The sequence below is a fragment of the Podarcis filfolensis genome, assembly GCF_964270895.1.
Source record: "Podarcis filfolensis genome assembly, chromosome: 1".
NCBI classification, from domain to species: Eukaryota; Metazoa; Chordata; class Lepidosauria; order Squamata; family Lacertidae; genus Podarcis; species Podarcis filfolensis.
In genome coordinates, this window is record NC_139604.1 from 14,367,814 (window position 1) to 14,388,807 (window position 20,994).

At 43.6% G+C, this 20,994-nt stretch overlaps 1 long non-coding RNA gene across 1 annotated transcript in view; it reads right to left on the reverse strand.

Annotated features, from left to right (window-relative positions):
* LOC310743573 overlaps window positions 1-20,994 on the reverse strand; it is a 540,147-nt gene that overhangs the window by 1,257 nt on the left and 517,896 nt on the right. The window lies entirely within an intron of this gene.

Genomic DNA, 20,994 nt, shown 5'->3' on the forward strand with positions numbered 1-20,994 from the left:
ATTTTTGTTCTGACAAGCTTCCCCAAGTAGCTAAATGGGTATTTGGCATGAATGCTTTGTATTGTTTAGGTTGGTTTTAAATGTATCTTCTTCCTTTTTTTTGAGTTTTAAAATGTTTTCTTTTGTTTTGTTTTGCTTTGCTGTTTTATCATACATCGCCTTGAGACATTTGTATAAGGTAAAGGGTTGTGGCGCTCATCTCGCTTTATTGGCCAAGGGAGCCGGCGAACAGCTTCTGGGTCATGTGGCCAGCATGACTAAGCCACTTCTGGCGAACCAGAGCAGCGCACGGAAACGCCGTTTACCTTCCCGCTGGAGCGGTACCTAATTATCTACTTGCACTGGTGTGCTTTCAAACTGCTAGGTTGGCAGGAGCAGGGACCAAGCAACGGGAGCTCACCCTTCATGGGGATTCGAACCGCCGACCTTCCGATTGGCAAGTCCTAGGCTCAGTGGTTTAACCCACAGCACCACCCGCATCCCTTGAGACATTTGTACAGAAGGCTAATAATAAATTGATGGTGATGTGTAAGAACAAGCAATATATTTGAGCATGGCCCACCCCTCATTTGTGTGCAGTTGCATGTAAGGGAGGAGATATACCCATGTTTCAATGAACCACTAGCTCCTCTTCCCTCCCCTCTTCCCCATCATCCTTTGGTAACACACAGCATCACAATGCTGGCTGATACCTGAAATCCCACCTGGCCTGCTCCTCTTCACGATGGGTTTCTTATGACATCAGGCTAAGCACTTTGCAAGTCAATAATTCAAAAATAACTTGATCCTGTTGTTCAGATCAGTTAAAAAAAAAAGGACTGATTTCACTTGTGCAGGATTGAAAACTAAAATCAATTTATTTTCCGAACATTGCTATAGCAACATTGCTTTGTGATAGTGAAGTAGGGGGGGGAAACTATTTTTACTCGTATTATTTCAGTATTCTTTGCCTGATACATCATGGGCTACAAACACCTCAAATGTGCACCTAAAATAAGAATATATTTAGGATGCAGTGCTTACTCCTAGTGGTGCAGCAATAAAACTGCTAGCACATTTGCAAAGCTAAGCATGGTCCAGTATGGTTTCATATTGGATGAGGGGCTGCGTGTTGCGATTCTTGCATTATAGGAGATTGGTCTAGATGGTTCTCGGGAATCTCTTCCATCTCTACAACTCACATTCATCCAGTGCTTTACCAGCTGCACTGGCTCCCGGTGGAGTACAGGGTCAGGTTTAAGGTGCTGGTTTTGACCTTTAAAGCCCTATGCGGCCTAGGGCCCACATACCTACGGGACCGCCTCTCCTGGTATGCCCCGCGGAGGACCTTAAGGTCCATAAATAACAACACTTTGGAGGTCCCGAGTCTCAAGGAGGTTAGATTGGTTTCAACTAGGGCCAGGGCCTTTTCAGTACTGGCCCTGACTTGGTGGAACGCTCTGTCACAAGAGACTAGGGCCCTGCAGGATTTGACATCTTTCCACAGGGCCTGCAAGACAGAGCTGTTCCGCCTGGCCTTTGGTTTAGACTCAGTCTGACCCTTATGTTTCCCTCCCCTTCTGGTTTTGATCTATGGGCTACTATTAAAATGAGGCTGTATTTTAAATTGTATTTTTAACCTGTATTTTAAAATGGTGTCCCCCCCCCCAATTACATTTTTATTGTAATTTTACTGCTGTTACCCGCTCTGAGCCCGGCTCTGGCTGGGGAGGGCAGGGTATAAATAAATTATTATTATTATTATTATTATTATTATTATTATTATTATTATTATTATCTTGAGCCAAGTTGGGCAGAGCTATGTTTGGACTGAGTCAGGTTGAGATAGCCCTAGATTGCCCTGGGACATGAGCAGTCTGTAGTAATCCGAGAATGTCACAAGGGGCAGAGTGCTCTTGCGAGGGGGAACAGGAGACTCACGCAGCCTCTTCAAAGAGCAGCAATGGGCTGTTTGCAGGAGGGCTTTCAAGCAGCCCCACACAATGCTTTTACTGTGCACGCCTGTTAACAGCAGGGAGGGTATGTGTATGCAGCCAAAAGGAACTGGATGGAACCTTCTGATCACTGTTTGGCTGCAGGGAACTGCTCTTCCAGCCCATTTCCTACAGGGAACATGTTGAAGAAGCAGACCGCTGCTCCTCTGCTCACCAGCTGCTGAGGTGAGGATTCAGTTCTGCTGTCTGCAGGGGACCTGCTTCCCCACAGGGAACACACTAGCAAAGCAGCACTGAGTATCCCATAAGTTCAGTCTGCAGTGTATTCAGGAGGGAAGAAAGGAGATGCAATGGCTACTTCTTCCCCTGCCCTCCTCCTGATCCAGTATTTAAACTGTGTGCCTGCCTTGCTTCTACATGCTAGCACCACCACCCTCTCTCAATTTTTGTGCAGCGAGCATGAAGGTCTACAGAGAAATTGGTTAGACAGGACACCAGATGTTGGGGGAAAATCTTTATTGACAGGCAAGGTAAGGGTTGGCATGGCAGCAGGGCCAGGATCAGTCCATCATTCCACTTGCTAGATGGTGGTAGAATGGAATCTGCTGGGTTGGACTGAGCCAAATCTGCTCTATGGGTGTTGGCCAGTGGTGGATCTTGTTGTGGTGCATGCCAAGTTGGCAAGGTCTCTCTGGGCAGCTGCGGTAAGAATTCCATCCAGGCAGAGACCATGATGATGATGATTATAGTAATAATTTATTATTTATACCTCACCCATCTGGCTGGGTTTCCGAAGCCACTCTGGGCGGCTCCCAACAGAATATTAAAAACAGGATAAAACATCAAACATTAAAAACTTCCCTAAACCCAAGTTTGTGGGTGCCATGGCCAATCCCACCCCCAGGCCCCATATCGGGGGGGGGGGGCATTTACTATGTCAATCTTGTCAGGAGTTCAGCCTACACTCGAGTAGGACCCTGGCAGAGACACATGCCCGACTGGCATGTTCTCTCCCTCCTGGTCGGTGGTTCGGGAGCTTCAAATGGAATTGCAAACTAAGCTGATGGCGTACGCCAAAATGGCAAAACTGACCAGAAAGCTCAGGAACCAAGAAGACAAAAACTTCAAAAAAGAACGGGGGGGGGGGGGGTTACAATTTATTTAGGAGACCGCTGTAAGCAGATAAAAATATTACCAGGATTTTAACAACACTTGTAATGTAACAAATACTGTGGATGATGTGGAGAGTTATAACAGACAGATCATGAAATAATATGCAGTTGAGGATGTTGACAATTGGACCCACGGAAGAGATGGTGGGAAGTCGGGGGATTCAGATAAATCTCAATATAGGGTTATGTACTTGTGGTATTGTTATAATCTCTTGTTTTGTAAAATCTAATAAAAAAATTATTCGAAAAATAAATATATATATATTCCTCCTTCCACCTGAAAAAAAAAACAACTTAAAAAGAAGGAACTTTTAATGGTGGTAGTTGGAAAACCAGGTTCTTGTTCTAATAATACACATCTCAGTGTAAGTAAGCTTCACTCACCTAATAAGTGAGTATTAGTAGCTCATCCTTCATTAAATCTTACCCCAGGGCAATCTACAGTATAATTTACAAATATAACATTACACAGCAACAATTGCAATTCCCCCCCCCAAAAAAGCATACAACCAAAAAGAAAAATCATCAAAATTCATCGAAGTAGAACATTCTGCTTTTTGCTAGGTACATGTCATGAACATGCCATACATTGCAGGGAGGCATCAAAATAGATGAACAAGTTCAGAAAATGAAAACCTGTCTGCATATTGATCGGGAGCCAACTCCTTACAAAATGCAGGACTGCACAGAAGCAAGACTTTCTTCTTCTTCTTTTTCTTTTGGAGCAGTTGATAGAACCATCTTTTAAATTTTAAAGTCTCCCCTGTGCCGGGAAGCAAACTTTTGAGAGTGAAAGGTTGGGCAAAGTGAATTCAAACAGAACTGGTGAAAAAAAATTGCATGGTATGGTAGACTGAGCGTGCAGTGCTCCTTTATTCATTGTTGGAATTGGCTTCATACATCAATGAACATTTCTTGGTGTTCTAGACGAATTTGAATACTACCCCTGAGAGCATACCTGTATCTCTGGAAACGGAATGTCACCCAGGAGGGTATTTGTAATTTCTAAATAGGAGCCATAATTGCAGCAGTGTGTTTTGTGCATGAACCAAACTAGGATGGGAGGGAAACATTTACAAGATGTCCCTTATATAGCGAAACATCAACAGCTGAGACAAAAAGAGAATCATTGCATCCTTATTGGTACATAAGATAGCTAATGAGATTAGCCCAGTATACCTGAAGGAGCGTCTCCACCCCCATCGTTCAGCTGAGGTCCAGCTCCAAGGGCCTTCTGGCGGTTCACCTACTGCGAGATGTGAGGTTACAGGGAATCAGGCAGAGGGCCTTCTCGGTAGTGGCGCCTGCCCTGTGGAACGCCCTCCCATCAGATGTCAAGGAAATACACAACTACCTGACTTTTAGAAGACATCTGAAGGCAGCCCTGTTTAGGGAAGTTTTTCATGTTTGAAGTTTTATTCTGTTTTTAGTCCTCTGTTGGGAGCTGGCCAGAGTTGGTGGAGAAACCCAGCCAGATGGGCAGGGTATAAATAATAAAAATGATGATGATGATGATGATGCTTGGAACATTGTGGTTTTTTGCTGGGTTGAATGTGATCTACTATTTAAGCCAAATTCTTTGCTCGCTACGGTATACACATCCCCCCCTCCCCCTGCTTCCCTGGCAACAGATCTTCCTTGAATGACCATGTTGCATTTTGGGTGTGTGCCAAGTTTTTTAAGGATGCATTTTGACTGCAAACAAGATCACCTCTCAGATAAGACAAAAAGCTAAAAGACCCGTTGATGGTTAAGTCCAGTCAAAGGCGACTCTGGGGTTGCGGCGCTCATCTCGCTTTCAGGCCGAGGGAGCTGGCATTTGTCCACAGAAAGCTTTTCTGGTCATGTGGCCAGCATGACTAAACCGCTTCTGGTGCAACGGGACACCGTGACGGAAACCAGAGTGCACGGAAATGCTGTTTATCTTCCTGCCACAGTGGTACCTATTTATCTACTTGCACTGGTGTGCTTTCGAACTGCTAGGTTGGCAGGAGCTGGGACAGAGCAACGGGAGCTCACCCCGTCGCAGGGATTTGAACAGCCGACTTTCAGATTGGCAAGTCCAAGAGGCTCAGGGGTTTAGACCACAGTGCCGCCTGCACCCCTTCAGATAAGACAAACATAGCCCCAATTCCATAACATCTAATTTCACACAAAGTTCTTCTACCCTCCCCACCCTTATTCAGAGGGACATTTTATTTGTTCCCATTTCTTCTCAAATAGCCAGTCAGTGGAGGCTGGTAGAACACAGACCTCAGTAGATGCCTAGGAGATTTACCCACAATCCTATGACATTGTCATCTTCATATGCAAGGCTATATTCATTAGTTACTTCCGTCATCGTTATGACCACATTCTGGTCATAGACACCCCCATCGTTCAGCCCGGAGACTGAGATCCAGCGCCGAGGGCCTTCTGGCGGTTCCCTCATTGCGAGAAGTAAGGTTACAGGGAACCAGGCAGAGGGCCTTCTCAGTAGTGGCGCCCACCCTGTGGAACGCCCTCCCATCAGATGTCAAGGAAATACACAACTATCTGACTTTTAGAAGACACCTGAAGGCAGCCCTGTTTAGGGAAGTTTTTAATGTTTGATGTTTTATTCTGTTTTCAGTCCTCTGTTGGGAGCCGGCCAGAGTGGCTGGGGAAACTCAGCCAGATGGGCCGGGTATAAATAATAAATTATTATATATTATTATTCAGGATAGCAGTCACCCTCCCTCCATTTTTAACAATCTTCAAGAGTTTCTCTTTCCTCCACATCCCAAGAAATGATTTTCTTTTTTCTTTTTTTTCTTTTTAAAACTCTTCTCTGGCCCAGAGACCTCTTCCCACCCAGTGAGTGGGGATTTGAACTCAGTTCCCCAAGGCCCTAGCTCAGAATTATAACCTCTAAACAACACTGGCTCTTGGATGGTGACCTATATGAGCAATTGTTCCTGGGTATGGTGAAGCCAGAAGGCTCTGGTGGAGATCCATAGTGGTCCTGATGTGCCAACCAGTTGTCAGACCTGGGTATATGGTAGTGATGGCCAAACTGGGCCTTCCAGCTGTTTTTGGACTACAACTCCCATCATCCCTAGCTAACGGGACCAGTGGTCAAGGATGATGGGAATTGTAGTCCCAAAACAGCTGGAGGGTTGAGTTTGGCCATCACTGGTATATGGCAAAGGACTAAGCTAACCATCTAGTAGCTGGTTAATCTGAAGTAATATTGAAAATTAAGTTATAGGCATGTCTTTATGAACCAACTGCCTAAGAGATCTGTTTTGGAACATATTGTTTACCACTTTCAAGGGTATGTTTTCCAATTCAGACCTCTGTAGAATCATGCTTTAGTCCAGCCAGTAGTGAGTATATATTCTGGTTAATGACAGAGTCAAACGTATTGGTCAATTCAGAACCTTCTTTTTAAACTAAATTGAAAAATATTACAGGAGGAAGGAATGGCATTTCAAGGAATCGGTGTTGCGTTAAAAAATGAAAAACTCCAAATGAAAAGCAGTTCATTTTCCTCCAGAGCTAATCTTACTGTCTCAATATGAGACAATCAACAGATAAACAATGGAAGGTTTCTCCCCACCCCACCCCCCATCACATTCTGCTTTCAGAAGAGTCCTCAAGAACACAACAATGGAACTGTGGAGTCTTTCTTTGGACTTCTTTTTATTTCATTATTAAAATTTTAAACCTGTTTTAAATTGAAGCACTCTGGCTTCATAACCTGCCAGCCTCACAAAGGAACTTTGACACATTTCCCGTTTTGAAAGCGTAACGGGGATTTACATTTTGCACTTTGCAATTATATCTGTATTAAAATGATTTAGTACCTTGTTGCATGGGAAAAGGCAATTCATAATAACAGCCGTAGAAGCATGCAGAGTTTGGGGCATCAAGAAGGAAATGAAGCAAGGAAGTCAGAAGGGCTCTGAACAAGAGAGGCTTAAGAGAGAATATATATTAGAGAGAGAAAACCCTCCTAGTCCTTACCATAAGTTTATGTAACAAGATATCAGCAGGACTTGAAGCTAATATGCTTGTCTTTCTGTGTACCTAGAAGGAGGAAGGTGGATCTGGAAATGGTGTGCACACTTCTGTCTTTATTTCGTGTGACACACAATGCAAAGTTTCAATTGACCATTTTTCCCCAGTGTCTGGCAGGACTGTATTTTGGGCAAACTTCCTCCTGCTGGTAAGATTTCTTAAGAGAATTCTGGTTTGCAAACCAACATTCCAAACAAAAAAATGAATTTATGAAAGAAAGAAAAATCAAGGGGCAGGAGTGGGAAGGAATCAAACTTGTCATCAGCTGCTAAAGCACACTGGAGAAGCAGCACAGTGTAGTGGTTAGAGTGTCAGACGGAAATGACTGGCAGAATCCGAGACCTGGGAGAAGAGTTGGTGGAAGAAGATTGGAAGAAATTTAAAGACTATTTGCAGAAACACTGTAAAATTAATGAATGTTAAAATGATGTTGGATTGAAAATAAGTGGTATTAGCAACAAAGTTAATAAGAATATGCAAAAATGGATTGATAATGGATGAAAATATAGAGTTATAATATGTTAAGATATAGAGTTAAGATAAAGGAAAGAGGGTAAGGATTTGTTGATTTGATTATGTAAATGGGAACACAAAAAGGGGAGGTGCGAGGAGGTCAAGTAAACAAGCTAATGAGTTTAAAGATACAAAAAATGGATTTGTTTTTAATTTTTTCTTACTTATTCGTTTTTTGCATTTTGTATGTTTATTTTTTCTTTTTTCTTTTTTCTATTTTATGTATTTTTGTATGTTTTATTTTTATTTATCTCTTTATATGTAAAAAAAATAGAGTGTCAGACTAGGACATGGGAGACAAGGGTTCAAATCCACACTCGGGCATGAAGCTCACTGGGTGATCTTGGACCACTGACTCTCAGTATCACCTACCTCACGGGTTTGTTGTGGAGATGAAATAAGGAGGGGAAGATCATGTATACCAGCCTTTCTCAACCTTGGGTCCCCAGATGTTTTTGGCCTACAACTCCCATCATCTCTAGCTAGCAAGGCCAGAGCTCAGGGATGATGGGAGTTGTAGTCCAGCAACATCTGGGGACCTAAGGCTGAGAAACACTGATATACCAACTTGAATCCCTTGAAGAAAAAAGTGGGATATAAATGCAATTAAAAAATAAAATAAAATGTAATTTGAAATGAACCTGGATGATATTTGGCAACATGTACTGTAAGACCACCGTAACTTTGGAAAGTTCATCCACTTGCATGGTCAAGTCCAAATTGCTCACTATACTTCAAGAACATTTTCAGCCTGCAAAAATTTTCAGCTTTACTGACCTCAGTGATGTAATCACAAAAACACATCTGATTGGCTATCTAGCTACATGATATCATCCTGTTTTTAGTGTGATCATTGAGGGCCAAACTGAATGAATCAGTATTCACACAATTAGAAATCACATTAATGGCCCTTAAAAAAAAAAAGCAAATAGTATGTGTTAAAGAAATCAGAGTAGAATTATTATTATTATTATTTTTAAAGAAGTAAAATGAAGCACTTCTCTTTAAAAAAAAAATATCAATGAGTGTGTCAATTTCAGATGCTCGGTAGTCAGTCTCTCTGGCCTCCCATGCTTCAGTTAAAGTCCAGGAAAATATGCCATGGGGAGTTCTTTAAAAAATCAGGAAACAAGGGAAATCTGTATGACTGAAGAGTGCTGGAGAAATGTTTAACAGGAAGAATGAAAGCAAAGTGGGATGCCATCTTTGGCCATCTTGAAACCTTAAAGTAAGTTCAACCTCACACCCAATGGAAGTCTAAAGAAATTTCGAAAAGACTTGCAAACGAGGCAGAAAAAGTATCTCTTGGAGGTGAAGGAAACTTGCCGAAGGACATGTTTTGGCTCTGTTGCCAACAATTGAGCAAAGAGTTAAGTGGCCTTGAGTCCATTGCCATCAAGACCTTGCGCAGTCTCGTATGGAGTTATGGAATGCGCACCTCAACAATCTTGGTCTTCCAAGCTCCAGAGTCTCTGGTCAACAGAGGGAGTACCAAAGTTTTAAAATACACAAATCTTCCTAGAAACTGGCCACCCCCACCCCACCCTGATGATCGACTGTGGCTGCGTTTCTGCTCAAGGCTATGGCAGTAGTTTTGAGTCATATTTTGAGCCTGACTCCAAGGAGGAAAGAATGCCTCAAACATTTTCTTGTACTTTGTGTGACTTGGGAAAGGCAATGCTCACCCTGCCAGCTTGTCAGGTCATTGTCTGCATGAGGGACTTGTGCTGGTGTGATGGAACTCGAAATGCACAACGCCATTAACGATATCATGCAGAACAAATTCTTATTGCTCAAATAATAGAATTAAGTAGTTTGACTTTGGCTGGATTCAGATCAATAGTTATCAACAGGGATTCAAGAATGGACAAGCACCCCCTGCAGTCCCAAATGAAATGGCTCCAAATAAAAACAATCATTTTAAAATAATTCTAGCATGGTCCTAAAGCATCATTTTAATGTCATTGGCAGCACGTCAGGGCCAAGCAGCCTCTTACTGTAGGATCCCACTACTGTAGGATCGGATGCTGCTAAGGATGTCAGAAACTGCAAGAGCGATGTTTCCATGGTGTTTTGTATAATATATTTATTAAAGTTTAGGAATTTATATAAAACAGAATAAACAGAACAATAAAAACAAAAACAGTAACAATACATACAATCCAAAAAAGAAAGAACACACATACAAAACAGGTATAGTTTCCATCCCTTATATTCATAAAACTTACTTTCCCGACCTCCTCATACCTCCCCTTTCTGTATTCCATTCTCTAATTAAGTCAATTCAGCAAATCCTTTCCCTAATTTCTATGTACTTTTTAACCTTTCTTTTCTTAATCACATAATCATTACAGCTTTTAACTCCTTAATTTCTGAATCAACATCGTTCTAGCCTTCAATAATTTTGCAATGTTTCTTAAGATAGTCCTTAAATTTCTTCCAATCTTCTTCCGCCGTCTCTTTTCCCTGGCCTCGGATTCTGCCGGTCATTTCTGCCAGTCCCATATAGTCTATCACTTTCATCTGCCATTCTTCCAAGGTGGGTAGATCTTGTGTCTTCCAATACTTTGCGATGAGTATTCTTGCTGCTGTTGTAGCATACATAAAAAAAGTTCTGTCCTTCTTTGGCACCAACTGGCTGACCATACCCAGGAGAAAGGCCTCTGGTTTCTTCAGGAAGGTATATTTAAATACCTTTTTCATTTCATTATAAATCATTTCCCAGAAAGCCTTAATCCTTGGGCATGTCCACCAAAGGTGAAAGAATGTACCTTCAGTCTCTTTACATTTCCAACACTTATTATCAGGCAAGTGGTAAATTTTTGCAAGCTTGACTGGAGTCATGTACCACCTATAAATCATTTTCATAATATTTTCTTTTAAGGCATTACATGCCGTAAATTTCATACCGGTGGTCCACAACCGTTCCCAGTCCTCAAACATAATGTTATGACCAATATCTTGTGCCCACTTGATCATAGCTGATTTAACTATTTCATCCTGTGTATTCCATTCCAACAGCAAGTTATACATTTTTGACAAATTCTTAGTTTTGGATTCTAATAGTTCTGTCTCCAGTTTTGATTTTTCCACCTGGAAGCCAATTTTCCTGTCTGACTTAAAAACCTCCACTATTTGGTAGTAATGGAGCCAATCTCTCACTTTATCTTTCAACTTCTCATAACTCTGCAATTTCATTACATCCCCTTCTTGTTCCAAAATTTCCCAATATTTCGGCCATTTAGACTCCATATTAAGTTTTTTCACAGCCTTTGCCTCCATTGGGGACAACCACCTGGGAGTTTTGTTCTCCATGGTGTCTGGCAACATATCTCAGCAGCCTGTGGACCGTAGTGGAGGCCTCACCACAAGCTCAACAAGCCACTGGATAGCTTTGCAGAGAAAAGAAAGTTTATCACAGTGAAGGCCTCAAGGTGTGTCAAGGGGCTGTCAATCAAGCCTAGGTCACCCACAGGGCAGGAAAGCACGGGAGGCACAGAATGCTTTTTATGAACCCAAAATAACAACACAGCAGTGTTACTCAGGCTCGATTTATTCAGCTTGAGACACTGCTGAAACTGACCCAACCCTTACCCCCTCTAGCCTCTTATTGTATTGCTCAGCAACATGCAGGACTCTCCTTGAGCAGGGTGTCAGAGGAGGAGGGGAGCCAGAAGGCCTGGAACTGTCCTGCTTCTGGGTAACAAGGGCAACCTCTGACTCCTCGTAATCTGGGGAACTGGATTCGCTTCCCCGCTCCTCCAGCTGCTGGGTGACCTTGGGCTAGTCACACTTCTCTGAAGTCTCTCAGCCCCACTCACCTCACAGAGTGTTTGTTGTGGGGGAGGAAGGGAAAGGAGAATGTTAGCCACTTTGAGACTCCTTCGGGTAGTGATAAAGCGGGGTATCAAATCCAAACTCTTCTTCTTCCCCTCCTCCTCTCTGTCTGAGTCTGCACTCACACTGCAACTCTCGTCCTCTAACCCTGTCCTGGAAGGGCCTCCTTCTCCTTGATCGCTCAATCCCCCTGCTTCTAGCATCTCCCAGCTCATTCCTTCCCCAGACTTCTCTTCAGTGTCCAACCACCACCATCTGGAGTCTACATCGTCATCCTCTGTGTCCTCCCTGGGGGGATCTTGGGCAGGTGACTCCCACCACTCTTCCTCATCCAGCCAGTCCCTGACAAGGTGGTGAGCCAAAACCAGCCCATCTCATGAGAGCCAGTGTGGTGTGAGAGCCAGTGTGGTGTAGTGGTTAAGAGTGGTAGACTCGTAATCTGGTGAACCGGTGTGATGGCCTGGGAATCTGATTCAGAGGCTGAATCTGAGGAATCCCAGCCTGCAGAGGAGTCCCCGCCTCCAGGGCCGGCTGAGCCGGGGCAGGGGCTTGAATCTGAAGGGCCCGCACCTGTGCCGGATCCTCAGAAGCAGACACCAGCTGAATCCGCTCTGGCTCCTGAGGTGATGGAGGACCCATTGCCTGCAGGTGCTCCTCTCCCAGCCCTGTCAGGGGAAGGTGAGGTTGCCTCTGGGTCCAGTAACCCTCCAGCCTCTCCTGAGCTGCAGAGGCTCAGGGCAGAGAGGCGGAGGGAACTAGGTTCTCTCAGGAGGAGTGCTCGCCTTAAGGCCAGGAGAAGCGAGTCACCTGTGGGCCGGTACTGCCCTAGGCCTCAGAGGAGATAAAGGCCAGTCAGCCCAGTCCCAGGTTGCGGGAGCAACATCGCTGAAAACCTGTTCCTGCCAGCACCCTGACCTGCTCTTCCAGAGTTCCTGACCACGCCCGGCTCCTTGCCTTGTACCCCGCTTCGTCCTTGAAGGACAGCCTCCAGACCCTCGACCCAGGACTGGAGTCAGACCACGCCGCACAGTAACCCCCCCCAAACCAGCACAACCGGGTTCGCTTCCCTGCTCCTCCACATGCAGCTGCTGGGTGACCTTGGACCAGTCACACTTCTCTGAAGTCTCTCAGCCCCACTCACCTCACAGAGTGTTTGTTGTGGGGGAGGAAGGGAAAGGAGAATGTTAGCCACTTTGAGACTCCTTTGGGTAGTGATAAAGCGGGGTATCAAATCCAAACTCTTCTTCTTCTTCTTCTCAAGCCAGGTATGAACTCCAAAGGGAATTGGGCATAATTTAGCATGACATTTTCAACTCTCTTCACAAGAAAGGAGATTGCAATCACTTGCTGTACAGGCTGGATCTGTACAACTAGGGCTCAATAAACACTTATTTTTACACCTCCCTGAGATTCTCAAAGACATGTGGCTTCTGGGCCCCACCATCCAAAACCTTCGCTTATTTTCCTATGCTGTTCTAATATCCCTATTAAATATTTAGAAAATGATCAATATACTCCCTTTCCCTTGTTTGCTCCCGTTCTAGTCAGTTCTTTCAACCTCTCTGAAAGTCTCACTAGGGTCTAAGTACAAAGACAAGGATGCATCAAATGGTTTGAGAATGTGAATATATTGTTTATGAATTGAAAGAGCCCTGAGTGATCTGGGTCGACATGAAACCTAACCGAGGGCAAAGGTCTATAAAACAGAAACATAAGCAGGCCAGCCTGCCATTAAAGTGCTGCTTTTTGTTTTAAATCATTTTTCTCTTAAATGTCCATTTTGGTTCTCAAGTTTCTCGGCTTATCTGTAGGGTATCCTGTCCAGAATGGCTCAGCTGTTTTGTAGTGATGTGTGAAACTCCCATTTATTTCACATCTCTTTTCTCCTTCTCATAATATTTAGATAGGGGAGAAGAGGTCTAGATTTTCCTCAGTTGCCCCAAATCCTACATTTTGAAGAATCCTAGAATCCTAGAATAGAATCATAGAGTTGGAAGAGACCACAAGGGCCATCGAGTCCAACGCCCTGCCAAGCAGGAAACACCATCAGAGCACTCCTGACATATGGCTGTCAAGCCTCTGCTTAAAGACCTCCAAAGAAGGAGACTCCACCACACTCCTTGGCAGCAAATTCCACTGTCGAACAGCTCTTACTGTCAGGAAGTTCTTCCTAATGTTTAGGTGGAATCTTCTTTCTTGTAGTTTGGAACCATTGCTCCGTGTCCGCTTCTCTGGAGCAGCAGAAAACAACCTTTCTCCCTCCTCTATGTGACATCCTTTTATATATTTGAACATGGCTATCATATCACCCCTTAACCTCCTCATCTCCAGGCTAAACATGCCCAGCTCCCTTAGCCGTTCCTCATAAGGCATCGTTTCCAGGCCTTTGACCATTTTGGTTGCCCTCCTCTGGACACGTTCCAGTTTGTCAGTGTCCTTCTTGAACTGTGGTGCCCAGAACTGGACACAGTACTCCAGGTGAGGTCTGACCAGAGCAGAACATCCTATGTGCTAGCTTTCCACAACACAGTGTCATCCATATCCTTTGGATTCCCATCACTCCTGACCATTGGCTATGTTTGGGGGGCTGATGGGAATTGTGGTTCAAAACATCATGAGGCCATCACATTGCAGGATGCTGTTATGTGGTTACCCCACGAGAGTGATTTCTGTTGTTGTGCTTGTGTTTTGCCAACATAAATATGGCAGCTTAGGTAAGTATTGACATCAGTGCAGTCTTATGCATTATCTTCAGCGGAGCTAACACTCAACTTATAAGTATGCATAGGACTGAAGCCTTGTTGCGCAATCCCACACATGTTTACCTGAGTAAAGAACATTGAGTTAAGTTGACTTATTCTCAGTTAGGAGTTATTGGGTTGCAACCCTAGTTTCTCAAGGAGCCATCACTGCCTTGGCATTCAATGCTTCCTTGCACACAGGGCCAGATTTAGGTTTTATGAGGCCCTAACCTACTGAAGGTAATGGGGCCCTTTATATGTCCAGCTGTCCTTTGCCAACAACAAAATGTCACTGTTTTTGTTTTGAATATATGCTATATGGTAATTTATGGACCTAATAGGTATCTAAAGCCACTTGCACATAACAAAATATGTATTTTATCAAAGTAATTGTTGAATTGAAATACAATTAAGAAGGAGTATATTAATAGTGAAATACTTTTAAATTTGGGGGGGCACGAGAGTGGGGCCCTAAGCTATAGCTTGTTTAGCGTATACAGTCGTACCTCAAGTTACAAACGCCTCAGGTTACAAACGCCTCAGGTTACAAACTCTGCTAACCTGGAAGAGTTATCTCAAGTTGAGAACTTTGCCCCAGGATGAGAACGGAAATCGTGTGCTGGCGGTGCAGCGGCAGCAAGAGGCCCCATTACTGAAAGCACATCTCCAGTTAAGAACAGATTCAGGTTAAGAACGGACCTCCGGAATGAATTAAGTTTGTAACTAGAGGTACCACTGTATGTAAATCCAGCACTGCTTGCGCACACCCTCCAGTCCTGGGAAGAACTGACCTGTCATTTCCCTCAAGTTTCTTAATGTGTGATATGGTCATTTCTCTGCCCTGGAAGCTGTTCTCTAATTGTGTCTCAACCCCAGAGTGCTTGTTACACATGTTCAACTCTACTGCTCCACTTAGGTGCAAACGAAGTTTCCATGTAAATCAAGACTTTCCCGCTCACATCAGAGAGACCAAATGGGAGTTCCTCCCGGTGTTGTAAATAGTAGGTGTAGGGGGCTGATCTGGATCAGGACCAATTAAAGGCTTAAAGCCACCTACTTCTGATCTCCATACCTGCTCAGCAGGTCCTGCTGTTGGTTTTTTAAAAAATGCAACATCAACTTAAACGATGAAATGAAAATGGTCTCTGTAATGGGAATTGGGGTTGCTTGTGCGTAAATTCCAAAACGGCTCCCAGCTGTTGGGGTAGCTAAACCTTTCCCTGATTTGACAGCCCTTACAAGGCGACTGTCTCAGTCACTGGCAGAATCCGCCAGTGGGCGTTCCCTGAACTTCTTCCAACATAAAAGCTGTTTGACGCCAAGTCTCCGCCTAGCCTTCCTGCACGGAAGTCTCCTGCGCAGAGTGGGCGTGGCCAGCGGAGGTCCTGGGCTCTCCCCGCTGGACCCTGTGGAAGGGTCTTGGAGCCCTCTCTCCGAAGACCTTCCCTCCTCCCCTTCTTTCCTGGTGTCACGCCGATTTCCTTCCCCAAGGGAAGCGTTCTCCCTCTCCCTGCTGGTCCCTTCTCCTGCATCGTTGGAGAGCCCTACCTCCACTCTGGGCTCCGATGTCAGTTCCCTGACAGTCTCTTTGCCCCCTTCGTTTGGCCCTTGCTCTTTGGAAAGCAGGGCTATAAGAGTACATATTTTTGTCTTGGTACCAATTGTATTTTTGCTTCCAGTAGCAAATGTTCTGCTAAATTTATTTTTGCAGTTTGTAAAAGAAGGAAAAAAGAGAATTAGGCACGACCATTGATAAAAGATAATACGCCATAAATCCATTTAGCCATATGCCAAGTCTTGGGTGAATTTTCTTACTTGTTTTTGCTGCATAAAAAAGCTGCCTTTTTGACTCATATGAGCATATTCACATTCCCTTGTAGTGTTACAGGGAAGACGATGAAGAATATAAAAAAAGATTAGAGAAACTAACACGCTGACTTGGGAGCGGAGAGGGGGGGAGGCCTATAAATAAAAACAGATGAATTTGCAATGAAAAAGCATTTGAACGATCACATTTTGTGCCGGTGGTGCAGTGCATCTGTAATTATTAGTGTGCTTTGTGTACATATTTTCCAATTACGACATAAAACCAAAGCAGATGGAGATAAAGTTTATTTTAAAGATTTGTCTTTTTATTTAATCAGATTGTTTTCCAGCTCTGTGCTAAGGGACGCGTCGGCATCTATGTAATAGCTCCAGAGGGGGGGAGAAGCTGATTCTGGGCCTGATCCTGTGTGGTTGGCGGATTGCAGGCATCAGGAAGGCCATGGAACAGGCAGCGCTGTCAGAGTGGGACACGTGAAGGCAGGAATTGATGTCTGAACAGCACACCAATGCTTTCTTTAATGTGTTGGCCCCAGTATGGGTGCGGAGATACATATGGGCTCTGCTTCAGGCAGAAAGAAATATTGAACTGACACAGGATAAGAGCCCCAAATTCTTCATTCTGCTGTCACTCAAGCCATTGCTCAAGACACAGAAGCTCTGCTGGGGCCACTAGCTGGCAACCCTACACCAGATCACCATTACACCAGATCCTATGCTTTTGTGTTAAAGGTAAAAAGGTAAAGGACTGTTCAGTCCCGTCAAAGGTGACTATGGGGTTGCGGTGCTCAGCTCACTTTCAGGTCGAGGGAGCTGGCGTTTGTCCACAGACAACTTTCCGGGTCATGTGGGCAGCATGACTAAACCGCTTTTGGAGCAACGGAACACCGTGACGGAAACCAGAGTGAATGGAAATGCTTTTGTGTTACAGGACTGCTAGCTCAGCTTCAGTACTGAAAACAAATTCCTGGGTAGGTGAGGGTGAATCTCTCAATTTTGGTTCCTTTGTTTCTCATTTTTACAGATACTTTCCAGTTTGCATGTATTAAAAAAACAATAAATCCCTATGAGAATTGTTCAGCATTTTCGTGCGTATTTTTATAAATATAGTACACACTTTTGTATGCAATTAGGCCAAACAGCACATTTTTAGAAGCTATTTCCCTCCTTGTAATGCATTTTTTGTTCATTGTTACCAATTCATATGCATTTGTATTACATTTTCCTCTATTTCTTCCACATGTTCTTTTGGGTTGGAGAACAACACCACAAACTTTGGGAAAGTGTGAATTTTGAATGATTGGGTCATCTAATGTTTTCGGAAGTGTGAATTAGGTAGATTCACTTTCAAATGGGAACTGGACCAAATTTATTCTCCTTCCACATTCCTGGGACAACAAACTCTTAATTTTGAGAGTTTGTTGTTATACGTATGGTTGGTGGATCTTGGAATTTTAATAAACCAAAAAACAACTTTTCTCCCTCCTGCTCTGACCCCTTTAGACTACTGCTTCAGTACCTTGGTTGATAAAGCAGAGCTGCGCTAGCTATCATTATGTTGTAATTTGTTGAGCAGGTGAGCTATAAGCAGAAAAAATAATGAGTGGCCTGAGAAGCCTGTTCTCAGATCTCCAAGAATGCTTCTATATTTAGCTCAAGGACCAGGTAGCTTTGCCAACTTTTTCAAAAAATAGAACTAATTGCATGTGGATGATTTGCTAGTTGCCAGGAAATATGTTGGCTACATCTGCTACATCGTCACAGTAGAGATGCTACAAAGAAAGAGAGGAGAAGGACTTGAGGTCTTGAGGAGACACTCTCCCAAGGCAAGATGCTAGGTGCTGACACCAAGATTCCAAATGAGATCACTTCACTGAAAAGTGAAATGGGGTTGTATCTCTCCATTGAGCTTAATGAGCCCACCTTCTGCATTGTGCTTCAAGGCTCACTTCCTTGAATTCACCTATTCATCACCTCCCCAAAACAGAGATGGTTCCTAAGGCAGAAAACCCAGATGGTGTTCCTACTGGAAATCTAACAGCAAATTAATTAATAACCATTCACTAACTGTTAATGATGCCCCTCAAATGATTGAGTCTGTGTAGGCAATCTATCCGGAAGATATTTGTATTTTGAGCAGTTACTGATCTAACTCAGCTGCCCTCTTCCTGCCCCCTGTTTCTTCCTTTTCCCTATCTTTTGTTAAGCTCTTTGATGCCCTAATCCAAGGATGTCCAACCGGTCGACCACGACTGAGAGGTCGATTCCCAGGTGATTGCGGTCGATCACAGGCAATCGCTTGCTCATTTCCATTTGCCGGGGAAGAAGAGCTGTAGAATGAATGTATCCAGCCCTGCCCCCTTGCTGTGTCCTTCATTTGCACAGGATCACTAAAACGTAAGATTGAGTTAGCACTGCCTGGCAAATTACCTAACCCCCCCCCCTAAAAAAAGCTCAACAACCTTGACCTGGCTCCCTAAGAAAAGCTCAACACTGCCTTTTTTTTTTTCCTGGGAGTAGATTACAGTCTCTTGGGAATTAGACATCCCTGCCCTAATCTATGGAAGGAAGTGATAGTGCTGGGTACCTTCACCTTCTTTGATGTTAGATATTGTTTGGAGAATGTGAGGCACTGGGAGAGGTGACTAATGGATGATCTGCACATAGCTAGTCCGGCAAGCCACACAGGCTAACAGGCTAGTTGTCTATAAATCAGATGGTGTTGGGCATAGTTTTTTTAGAAGCTTGTGCATGGACTGATCGATCGTAGGGCCATGAAAACCTGAGGCTAGCTGGGAGAGTCACTTTGCCACTTCTTGAAGGCTTCCAAGTGGCAGACTGAGGTGCTTGCTTGGTATGTATGTACCGTATATATTGCTTGCTGTTTGGAATAAAATCTTTAATCTTCTCACTCACTTGTGTTTGCACTGCCTCTGAATTTCATTTAAAAGAACCACCTTGCATTTGGCAAGACAGGGTCTCCTTACCCTACCTTACCCTTACCTGACCATGGTATGAGGAAAAAACACAAAGCCTAGTACACCAGTCTAGTGTGGAGTCCTCTTTCCCTTCTAAAACAGGAAGGAGTAAATAGCTACTTGCTGGAACCCACCCTTTCTCAGCCCAACCCATTTCCTCTTCCACTACTTTCTGCCCACTGAAATTTCCTCTTCTACAGGACTATTGAAGGTGCAAGATCACCTCAAGATGCCCTATGCAAAATCCTCTGAATGCCATCATGGAGATGAACAGGGAGAGATGTACAGCAGCAAGAAAAACAAGGAGATCCTCCATCCATTGTGTGCTCTTCTCTCTCATTTCCTCTGGCAAAGAAAGGCCAAGGAACAGTATTGAAAACTTCAAGAGAAGAGGTTTAATTATTTCTTTTAAAATCTGGCAGTCAAGGATCAAACAAAGAGGGAGAAAATATATATACATCTCACCCATCCTATTAAGAAAACAGTTGCAACAAATGTTAGGTTATAAGAGACCCTGGAAGTGGACATTTTCATGTTTGAACTAGGCCTCGATCTCCCATGTTTGAAAATAGCTTCAAAAGTTGCGGATATGTTCATAACATAAAATAGTTCAAATTGAATAAATCATACAAAATAACCATGCATGCAAATTGGAATATGACACCTCCAGAGCTCAGCATTTGTAACCTTGTTTGTTATATGCAGTGCAATTTGATGTGCATATTCTCAAGTGTCATGGGAGTGGTCCAGAGAAATTTCAGTCTTGATTTCATCCATCCTATAGGCAGACATTCATTTTATTTGTCATTCTGATTGTGCTGAAAGGTTGGGTTAAGATTAGGAATCTATAATTTAGTACATCCCCAGCTACCCTGGGCACAGTCTATTCTCAATTTGGTTGACAGCCAATAAAGCTTTTTTCTTATTCTCCTTGGCTCTGTTTTCTCCCCCCACACACCTTTTTTGGGCCTTATTCTGATGCCTACAATATGCATAAATAATTTCTTCATTATTTCGGAATGATTCCCAACATCTATTTACAGGATCATCAATCATGCTATTGAATAACAATAGGCTTATAACGTTTCCTTGTGGAGTGCCTTTTGCCAGCACAAATTCATTAAAAACACTTGCTTCTCTTCTCACTTTACAGCAGAGATATCAAACCATTTGGCAATTAGGAGCCACTTAAGAGATCTAAGTAAGCATAAAGTGCCACCGGCTGCTAAAGGTACATAAATATGATGGGATTCGGGGATGGAGGCTGAAAGTGTTTGCGCTAGCAAGCTACTCTGTGTGTGTGTTCTCTTTATGATTTCATTAATATAAGGCCTTCAGTGCTATGCATGAAATCGGAAAACTGTGCTGGACCAAGAAGCAAGGAAGGCATCGCAAGCAAAGTGAGACTCTCTCTGCCAGCAAATAAAATGGACAGAATTTGAAGCAGCCCAAATGAATCATATTCCATTCTATTTCATTTCACTTTTAATTTGTATACCGCCTTTCTATATTACTATACACATGGCTGTTCACAAGCAGAAGAAACAACAAAATAGCCAAGATCACACACCTAATAACAATCTGACCCAATCCAAAAAAGTCATAATAGAAACATGTTGTTGTTGTTTAGTCATTTAGTCGTGTCCAGCTCTTCATGACCCCAGGGATCAGAGCATGCCAGGCACTCCTGTCTTCCACTGCCTCCCGCAGTTTGGTCAAACTCATGCTGGTAGCTTTGAGAACACGGCCCAACCATCTCGTCCTCTGTCATCCCCTTCTCCTTGTGCCCTCCAACTTTCCCAACATCGGGATCTTTTCCAGGGAGTCTTCTCTTCTCATGAGGTGGCCAAATTATTGGAGCCTCAGCTTCACGATCTGTCCTTCCAGTGAGCACTCAGGGCTGATTTCCTTCAGAATGGATAGGTTTGATCTTCTTGCAGTCCATGGGACTCTC